We start from the raw sequence: 11,259 nt of genomic DNA, 5'->3' as shown, positions 1-11,259 counted from the left end.
ATTCATCAAAAATAAGTGGTCCAATTTTATTTTTGTAACTTACATGGAAAGTTTGATTCCTGTTGTCCTGCTGATGTGAATTTGACTTTTAGATAACATTGTTATGAGGCATTATTTAGAAAGGATAGTGTTCTCTTAACTTAAACTTTCTTGTGTAAAACATTGGTTTTCTGTCTGTACCTTGCATGGGGATCTCTTTATTATATCTATTGAGTCACATCCAAGAAATATGGACTTATAAATGACCTGTTTTAGAGTAAAAGGGGTAATACTCCATAAATCTAGTAAGAAGAATTGGCACTATAAAGAACTCTTGGTGTCTTAAATCATACCAGGGAAACAAGAAAAAGCATAAGGCATGGCTTAGCATTCATTCCTCCCCAAATAGTCAGCATAGAGCAAGTAGAAGGATGGTGGCACCTCCAAACTTATCAACTGATAGCGAGTGTTTGTTTCGAGGACAGACAGAGAAATTTGATTGTTCCTGGATCTTCAGTTTAGATGGGTCCTATGCTATTGACAATGTCTACAAGATTTCTTTTTGCTAATGGACCCGTTTCTCATATCTTGTCAATGCAACTTACTGCATCTTCAATCTTCACCATGGTATCTGTAATAAAGGCTCCTTTCCAGTGGCTGATTTTGCTTTCTTCCCTTAATAATTCAGAATGTATATTCATTTCTAGATATTTTCTGAAACTTCTTAACCTTAACTGTAGCCTCATTAACTTGTATTCTTTCTGTAACCACAAAAATGTATGTATATATATTTGCTTTGTACCTTGTTATGTGAAATGAGAATTATTACTAGCAATCAATAACGGACTAAAAGAACCTGCTTTTGTCTCTATCAGGATTAACAATGTAGATAAGATCTGGCAAACTGCTGCCTTCAAAACTGCTGTCCATGGGAATTTACTGTTTTTCAATAAATCATGACAGTGTGAAAAGACAAAAAGGTGTGCATCTGTGCTTTTGGCACAGCATATTCATGGATGCTTTTAAGTTAAAATTTTACCCTACAAAGTCTATGTGCTCAATTCTACTGGTTTTATCTTCTTTATTAACCTCATATCCTATAATTGTAATCTCCTTCCTACACCAAGTGTACACATTTTTCCTATTCAGTATACTAAGGCAATCCTCATACCTTCATGTATTCACCACCTACATCTTTGGTTGTCAGTTTCGAAGACTGTGGGTCTTATCTTTCCTGGCCTCTACTCTCAAGTTAGATTACATTGTTTTTTTAAGGAGAGATGGGTAATGCAGGCAGGACTGCCTACGGCTGCTGTCATTTTCTTTCTCTGAAAAAAAAAAAGACACCATCCAAACTTTTATAGAATTTAAGAACTTTTATTCTTTCCTTCTGTACATTTTCAATCAAACAAATATATTTAGAATCTCAAAATACAACCCTCTGAAACTTCTAACAGCCAAAGACAGGATTAGATGTGTAATAAAAATCCCATTCCAAATTCTAACTTAGACAAGTATTAATTACAATGCTATAGGAAAGTCAATTAACACTTATTTATAAGACTTGGTTTTCTCATATGTAACATAGAATAAGTATTTATGACTTTAAAATTTGTTGTGAGGCTTAAGATAAATTTGGATCAAGCATTTAACTTCAGATTTTAGAAATGTCTTTTGCCAGAAATTATGATATGGTCACTGTGTGTATATAAAACATTGTGACAAAGACCTAATAATTAGCAGAATTTCAGAAACAATGTGCTGTCACAAATAAGCATTCCTTTCTCAATGATTACTCAATTATATGCTCTTTTTCTACAAGAACCATTGGTTCAGACTATATTATACATTAGGGAAGATAAATTCATATGAATCTAAAGAAAATGAATATTGCTCTATTATAGAAATTACTGTAACATTTTTCTATATAACCTATGTAAACCCATTGTCTAATATAAGCAAAACCAATCTCACATTAATGAAGAGACACTGGCTATTTACCTTAAGTAATTTGTGCAATTTGTTTCATTCTTTTCTTATTTTATTCAATTTTGTTTTATGTGCATTGGGTTTTTTTATGGCTGTCAGGTCCTCTGGAACTGGAACTACAGGAAATTGTGAGCTGCCATGTTGGTCCTAAGAAGTCAACTTGGGTGGTCTGGATGAGTAGTCAATGCTCTTAACCACTGAGCCATCTCTCCAATTCCTAATTTTATTATATAAGCAGATCAATAGCTGGATAATATTATTATACTAGTCTATCAGATAAAAAATGAAGTACAAATACATTAAAGTATTTATGCAAAATCACAAATTGTAAATTATCAGCAGGGAATTAAACATTAGTGCCTGACCCCTATAAACTATCTATAAACTAAGTACCTTCTCTCAGGTGTAATGCACCCACCAACCAACTTAATTGTGAAGGCTTTGCTCTGTTAACAGAGAACTAGGGCATAGTTTTTAGACAACTTTCTTAGCATCTCCTAGGGCAGTGGTTCTCATCCTTCTAATGCTGCAGTCCTTTAACAGAGTTTATCATGTTGTGGTGATCCCAAACCAGAAACTTTTTTCTTGTTGTAACTTCATTAAGTTTTTCTTATTGTTATAAATCATAATGCAAATATTTTTGGAGACAGGTGTCTGCCAAAGTGATTGCTATGCAGAGTTTGAGAACTGCTATCTTATCGTCACTGTGCGTGGACACACACACAAAATACACACAACACACACACACGTATTCACACAAAAAAACATTCACTCACTTATCTTCATGATAAAATCTGTAGGCAGGAAGACAATGTTAAGACATGGTGGGGGGAAACTAGTTTGGAGACACAGCTCTCTTTAGTTTCTGCATGGATTTTTGAGCAGTGGTCACAGTATTAATATTTTTTTTTGTTTAAGGAAAATGTGTTGCAAAACTACTCTTGTCATCATTGTGAGCTCAGGACTTTGGGAAACATTTTGGGAGGCGATAGCCAATTTGTATGGGAGGCTGGGAGGAGGCGGAAAAATTTTTTTTCTTTCTCAATAAAAAAAAAAGATCTTTATTGAGATAATTTATATATACTAATGTTGGAAAAATGATTGAAACTAGGGACCTGAACTTGGATATTTGTTTGACTGTTGGCACAAGAAAAAAGAAAAGAAAAGATGTGCTGATTTTCCTCCAAACTGTCTAATTCATTTTCTCTTCAAAAGGAAGTAGACAAAGAAATGGGATGACTGCCTTGTCAAGAGCTATAAATGGATTGTTTGGCTGAAGTTTCTTCTTTTAAAACCTCTTTGGAATCTGCTAACAGAGAGCAAGATGTAGATAGACCCAAATAAAAGCAAACAAATGACTGTTTTTCAAATTTGCTTTTGCTTTCCTTATGATGTGCACACTTGGGCACCAAGGTCTGTTTCCATGGACATGCCTGCCCATTAGTATTTCAAGGACCATGGCAGACTGTAGCTTTGTGTTCATTTATGGCTTTGAGCTCTTTGGAAATTGCTCCTCTTTGCAAACATGCTTCAGATGACTGTGGGACTTTTTTTGTGAGAACACTGACATGATAATGAACCTATTTGATTCAGGGGCAGGAAGAACTGTGGGATCACATTCTAAGTGAAATTAGAATATGCAGTGGAGAATTTGAAATAGTGCCATAGAAAGGGCAGATATTGAAGAGCTCAACCTGCCCTAATTTCAGCTACTTAACCTGGGAGGCTCAATTAATTCAGTAGCATTACATGGAATGGCATGGAGGAAATTTTTACAAACATAATAACAAGTATAAACATATGTCCAAAAAATAGTCTCTCTGCCAGCAAAGTAGCATATGGTATTTGAAATTCAATACAGATGATTTGCAGGTAAAGACTCATGTGTTTATTTTGTTTCCATGCACCTCTCACCATGTGCTCATTATTCCCGAACTCTTCAAGAGCGCCCTATCTGTATACTACTCAAGGTAATGTTAACATATTGTGAATAGCAGTCTGCCCTTTTGCAGGACTTTTGTAGTTTCTGATCATTAACATTTACTTCGTGGGTCTTCATGTAAGAAGATATGTTTGCATCTTCCTATAACCTTGTACTCGAAGCCCCCGTGTGGATGCAGACTTAAAAGACTTACATCTAGGAGTTTTGACAGTGTTTAAAGATAAATTTGTCTTACAATAAAGTAACTTTTGAGAGCAAGGTAAGATGATTTCTGATCATTTTTAGGAACATTTAGTTAGTTTTTACTGGGTCTACACGCTTATAAAATATCCTATATGTGAAGTATCTTATGACTTATGAACATTCTTACGATGAGGCATATACCCAATTTTATTTTCTTTGGGTTGTTAGTTTTTATCTAGATAGGGTTTTCTCTGCATTGTGCTGGATGCCCTGAAACTTGCTTTCTTGACCAGACTGGCCTTGAAATCAGAGAGAACCTCTTTTGCCTCTCAAGTGCTGTAACTAAAGGCCTGCACCTCCACTGCCTGGCAACTTTTATATTTTTAATGATCAAGAAAGTTTGTATTACAAGTTTGGTGATATAATTCAGCTGGTAAGGATACTTGCCTCCATGCTGCAAGACTTAAGCTCAATTCTGGATTACACATGGTGGAAAGACACAGCGACTCTAGAGAGTTGTCCTCTGATTTCCTCTATGGCTAGCGCGTAGAAACACACGCAGGCAGAGAAATACATATTAAATGCATGTAAAATTGTTATAATCCCAACTTTTTAAATATATTTTTATTTACAAGTTCTCTTTTGTTTCACACCTAATTATTAAATGATGCCTGATTTCTTCTTTTTTTTCCTCATCTGTATTTACCTTTTAAACAGAATATGATTAGGCACTATATTTCCATTCATGAGCCTTGCTGAGTAACAAGACCTAGGAAAGCTCAGGGTTTTGTTCTCAGTACTTTGGAAAACAAATCACATGGGGAATTCCCCCGCTGTTCCAGTTTGTATACTTACTTTTAAGACTAGCACCTGCAGAATTAAGTATAATGAATGAAAAATTTTAAGATGTAACTCAAGCCATCTTAATTTTTTTCTTTTAAGAATGAAGCTATATCTCGGAAAATTCCAAGTAACAAATTGTTTGGTCTAATAAGGAATCCAGTTCAACAGCTAAACACTTCAGACTACAAAGTTAATAGGTTACATTACCTCTTACAACAAATGTTCTTCCAAACTATTGAATCAAACCTTTAGTATCACAGTATCACACAAGTAGAAAAAAAAACTTTTATCTTCCCCTTAATTTTCATGCTACATGGATGTTTTAAATGTTAGCCAAAATGAACAAAAATTCTTGGAAATATATTATCAGAAGAAATAAAAGCAAGCAGCAGACAGATAGTTGTGGTGAAGCTTACTCTACTTCTTCCATGTGTGATGTGTCGTCATCTCCTTCCAGGGGTGACATTTCAGTTACAGCAGCACTAGTATCATCCACAGTAGAATCATTTTATTCAGTACCTAGACCAAGCTTAATAATCCTGTAGATCCTGTTAGTGTGTGTCTGAGGATCTTCCAGACTGAAGTCAGAAGACAGGAGTACAGTTTCGTACAGAAAGATAACCAGATTCTTTACAGATTCATCATTCTTCTCAGTCTCTACTTTTTGCCATAGGGTTTAAATAATAGATTGATCCGGTTTATCTCCAGGTGTTGTCATGCAATCCATCACTGAGTTGTCTTTGGGGGCTTGCGTTTGCATGATTCTCTCTATGTTTGCTGTCCATCCACATGTGATTGTGACAACACAGGATGAGATGCCACCAATGAGTTTGATACAACCACCTTCTCAACCTTTTTCTCCAAAATATCATAACTTTGCAGAAGTTTTCAAATTTTTAATTTTTGTTTTCCTATTTATTTTTCTCCTCTTCATTTTCTGGAAGCTCCAGCCCTTCTTTGGTAACTAACACCAAGGTCTCACCTCCAAATTCTTTTCGCTTTCGCACACAATATTCATCTATGGTCCCAATCATATGGATTACTTCTAAATTATGCTTTCTGCGACATTCCACAAAGGCCAAATTAACAACTTGGTCCTTGGTCTCACCTGTAATAAAGAAGATGTGTTTGTGGTTTCCCTTCATTCTGGTGCAATAATTCTTGAGAGAAACACCCTCATCTCCAGAAGCAGATGTGTAGTATTGCAACAGCTCTGAAAGCTTCTATAATTTTTGATAGTCTTCTTGAATTCCAAGATTTATATTTTTTTAAGTTTTTAATTGCTCATAAAACTTTTTGTAGTTCTCTTTATCTTCTACCAGTTCAAAGCATCTCTTGACTGAATTCTTTCTGATACCTTTCAAAAATTTGCTTTGTTTCAACATTTCACAGGAGATATTTAGAGGAGGATTTTCAGAATCCACCACTCCTCTACTGTCATTCAGATACGCAGAGATTAACTCCTCAAGTTATCCATGATGAAAACTCTGCACACAAACAACTTGATGTTGTCTTTTCCTTTCTGTTTTCAAAGAAATCAAAAAACATCTTGGGACAAAAACGAGGATGCCTGAAAATTTTAAGCACCCCTATGAAAGAATGTCCAAGGTTTTAGTGGAGTTCTGACACCTCCGAAAGTTAATTTCAAATACCATGGTTAAAGCTTAGTTATATAAAATTGCCTATATATTAGTGTCAAATGCAGATAAATGTGTTCTTTGTCCTTACATCAGCACAACAGAATATAAATTTCAAAGCTCCCCTAATAACCTTAATATTTCACATTTAATTAGATTATCTCACATAACTTAACAAAATATTGAATAAATGGATATCAGATGAAGCCAACCAAAACATGTGAACATAAGAAGATAGGCACCATGTTCCTTTCTCATAGAAGAACTCCTTCATCCTACTATCTAAGATTCACTGCCATGGAACTTTGGAAATATCATTTTCGAGTTTCTGTAGAATACAACTTTAAGCCTTGTTTTAATGCCTACAGAGATTATGTGCAGATTTAAAAATTCCTGCCTTCTAGCTATTTTTTCCATTTGTTAGCCATCCCATGCAGAGATTATGCACAAATTCTCACTCTGAAACAAGATATTAGCATAAGTGTACATTTTGAAATGGCTCATAGTGAACAGCCATAGACACTTTTACCATGTGAACAGCCATAGACACTTTTACCATGTAGGGATTGTGAAGGTTATAGAAACAGTCATGAGTTAGGATTACACATTTTTGATTATAATAATTGTGTGATTAATTTGATGATATTTCTGATAGAAGTTTTTCTGATTACATACATGATAAATCTTAAAGATAGTGCCAAAGAAAAAATTGCTGTTTTCTTTTTTGATGACATTGTACTTTTATTTATCTAAAAGTGATTGCATTTTTTTCTGAATCATTTGTGAAGCTAAATTTATTTTACAGATTAAAGATCTTTATCTGAAAGATAAAGAAAAAACACGGTGAAGGGTGCTGACTTGGAGAATTGCCTTTTCCTTTCACTATTTTTCTTTCTCTGTTTCTCAGAGTAGAAAGTCTAGTTTCTTTGTGGAGCCTTTGATCAAAAAGGATTTATCCTGTGGAAACAATTGCTAGAACCAAATAACACATCCACTCCACTATTCTAAACAGATTGAAATTGATTTTCAAGTTTCCAGAATGAACACAAACATGAATAGAAAATAGAGAAAAACCCACATTCAAAGCATACCCCAAAATGTTTTTTTAAAATTCATAATTTCATATGTGAGTTGAATTTATTTTTAAATTATCTGAAACTATTTAAGCATAAAAATGGTTAAATAAATATTTGGTATCAAAATGTGCTATATAAATAATTATGTCTTTTCATGCCCTAACTCCTTCTTAAAAGCAATGGAGGATCAATGCATCCTCTTCTGCTTAATATCCCTGAAAAGAGAAAGTTCTGGAAGTATACCAATATGGCTGAAAATCCTTAGTCCCATGTTTCTGTTTCAATGACTTCATACCTCCCTGGCTCTCACATATAATATGTGTATTATGGTCCTAATTTTCTTGTTATAAATAATTCTCTTACAAGTTTGCTGTCAACATATTTGGTCAAGAATCTAGAAGTCTCTGAAATCACTATTTCATACATGTAAACTTTTAATTATTTATCAATATAGAGTTCACTTGTACAAGTACTACTTTGAGAAGGGTTCTCCGTGCTCCTCAAGATTTTAAGAGTATCTATCATCCTTCCTAATTCAGTTTCTTCTTCTTTTAAACTGCCTACCTATCAACTGGTGTGTTTAGATTTATGTGTCACATTTAAAGGTCATGTTTTGGGTTCTGGCATCCTAAACAGTAGAATAAAGAAATATTGAAACCTCTGAGAGTTCATTGTGTTTCAAGATCAATTGACATTTACCTTCAAAAGGGATTAAGACATTAGTCTATCTCTGTCTCTCCCACTCACTCTCTTTCTCATGTGTATGTTTGCATGTGTGTGTGCACACTCACACATGCGTGCATATGTGTAATCATGAAAGGGTTCTCAAAGGATTGTCATAAAATCCAGATTTCAGCCCCTGAGTTCCTTTTTGAATTTCTAATTAAGATATGATCTGTCTTCTTCACACTCTTCATTCCCCTACCCCTGGAGTTGTCATCAGAGACTCTGCTGCTCTGTATGTACTGTCATCTCAAATCTTAAACTAAATAAACTTTCTTATCACTAAATTGAGCAGTCATAGGTAATTTTTTAAATAGGGATGAAAAGTGAACCAATAAATCTATCCTAGCTTATTTAGTTTTCATTTTATCTATTCTCAATAAGTACCACAGACATATATAGTCATTTTTCCTTCAATAACTTCTAGTTGCCTTTTCTCCACTACCACTCATTCATTACTCTTCAATTTTCATTATTTGGCAAGTACTCTACGAAAGAGTTGGCTACGTAAATCCCTTATTTAAATATCCTTCCTAATCTTAGGAAAATATGTGCATTTGTTTTGATTGGTATTAGCACATTTATGTCAGTGACTGATATAAGAATCTATCTATCTGGTACATTTTGTCTTCTGCTTTCTACTCACTGTTCATTTGTTATACATGCCCGAATAATGAGGGGATACTTTCTGATTCCAGGAAATCATAGGCAGTTTTCCTATGTCTTCAAACTCCATTAACAGGCTGGATAAGAAATGGAATTGTAATTTAGTGGAAGATGTCACAAATGCTATTTTGAAACATACAAGACCCCCCCTCTCCAGACACATTTCTTTTGTAATCACTGCATTGATAACTCACCTTGAGAGTGTGGACATTAAACCTTAAACAAAATATGTGGAACTATGTTTGCAATAGTTGTGTCTTGTTCACGTTCTCTTTTCCAAAACTCATGATATATCACATCAGTTGAAACTGCACAGCAAGTTAAGGAGCTAGCAGATGAAACAGGTAAATAAAATAATTAAGAACAAATGGCTTACTCAGTAATGTAATTAAAAAAATCACAACAAGAAATTAAAACTCTTCCTGAGAGGAATAGGTAAGACACATAATTTTCTTGAATTTGGGACATGATCTATCATAGGGTTTGATAAATAGAACCAAAGTTTCATCCATGAAAAAATTATTTTATTCATTGAGATTTAAAACTTTTGGTTTTTATTTGACTTAGCCACAATACATTAAAATTATTTTTTATGAATAAGTTCATAAGTGAAAAAATGAGGTGGTGATTTCAATTATGTATGAGTTTATAGATTTCCTGTTATTTGAAGATGAAATAATACCAGAAGAGAAAACAAAATTAATAAATTAACTCTAGGCACTTTTTTATAAATGAGGCAGTTGACTTTCTGGAAATGCATACTGATTTTAAGATGTTTCTATTTAGAAGTACTTGGTAATATGATCTTCAGCAATGATGTGCAATTTAGCTAACATTTTGTTTAGAATACTGATAGTTTCTCTAGATATTTTAAAAGTTTTTAATCTTCTTTTTAAAGAATGACTAAGGTAATAAATAGTCAAATCTTTTTGTTGTGTTGACAACATATTAGTTGAATAAGGACTGAAATCCAGGCCATTTTATAGGTGTGTTATAAAATAAATATAATCACAGTATGGTAGTTTATATGTAAGCCGTGGCACTATTAGAAGTGTGACTTTTTATAGTAGGTATGGCCTTGTTCAAGAATGTGTGCTACTGTGGAAATGGCCTTTGAGGTCTCATATATGCTCAAGCCATGCTTCATGTCTTAGACTACTTCCTGTTTTTTGCAAGTCAAGATGTAAGAATTTCAGCTCCTTCTTTAATTCCATGTCTGCCTGCAAGTCACCCTGTCCTATCATATGTTAATGGACTAAAACCTCTGAATTGTAAGCAAGCCCCAATTAAATGTTTTTCTTTCTAAGGGAGGTAATTTTAATGGTCTGTCCTGTCTCTTTAAGAGACAAGCCATGACCACTCCCTCCCCATCTGCTGAGGCAGGCTGATGATCTTCAGCTTCCAGCCTGAATCTCTCTCTTTTCTGTCTCCCTCTCAGAGAGGCAGCTTCTGTCTCTCATTCTCTCCTCTCCTCTCTCTCTCTCTTCTCTCTCTCCCCCTGCTCTTTTCATTCTCCCCCTTCCTTTCCATAACCCACCTAATAAATATCCACTATACATAGTATGCCTATCCATGTCTCTGTTTCTTGCCCACTGCATATCTCCCTGCCCTGGACCAGCCACCACTCAGGGACATGCAGCCTGGCTGCTCTCAGGGCCTGCTGTCTGCCACCACATGGCCTGTGCCACCTCTTGGGTACCTGCAGGGTTTCTGCTGCCTGCCACTACTAGGGATCTTGCAATTATTATTAATCCGTTACAGGCATGGTCACGGTGTCTATTATAATTTACAAAAAGAGAGTGACCTGAGACTGGTCCCACGAGGAACAGAGGCTGGTCACCCGAGGCCTCAAAGGTCCCCTTGTGGGTGGCCTGAGGCCACATGGGAGACAGACTGGTTGATATGCCATGCAGACATAGTTGGAGTATAGAGTTTATTTAGTGGGTTATGGAGGGGGGAGGGAAAGGGAGAAGGGGGCAAGGGGAGTGGGGGAAGAATGGAGAGAGGCATAAGCTACCTCTACAGAGGAAGGACAGAGAGAGAGAGAGGGGGGAGGCTGGAAAGGAGATGGTGAAGATCCACTTGCTTCAGCAGAAGTGGGGGGAGGTTTGGAGTGGGCAGGGCTTGTCTCTTAAAGGACAGGGTATCCAGGTGACAGACCAGGCCAGCTTTCCCATTAATTCTTTTTTAATAGTAAAAAGGCAAGAAGTTAGGTGTTGCA

General features: G+C 35.4%; 1 pseudogene; it reads right to left on the bottom strand.

Annotated features, from left to right (window-relative positions):
- Positions 1-5,348: 5,348 nt before the first annotated feature.
- Positions 5,349-7,132, bottom strand: LOC101993250 (annotated as a pseudogene).
- Positions 7,133-11,259: the final 4,127 nt, after the last annotated feature.

The sequence above is a fragment of the Microtus ochrogaster genome, chromosome 19 (assembly GCF_000317375.1).
Source record: "Microtus ochrogaster isolate Prairie Vole_2 chromosome 19, MicOch1.0, whole genome shotgun sequence".
Taxonomy (NCBI): Eukaryota; Metazoa; Chordata; class Mammalia; order Rodentia; family Cricetidae; genus Microtus; species Microtus ochrogaster.
Note: the sequence above shows the minus strand (reverse complement) of the source record. Positions and strands in the feature narration are given on the sequence as shown.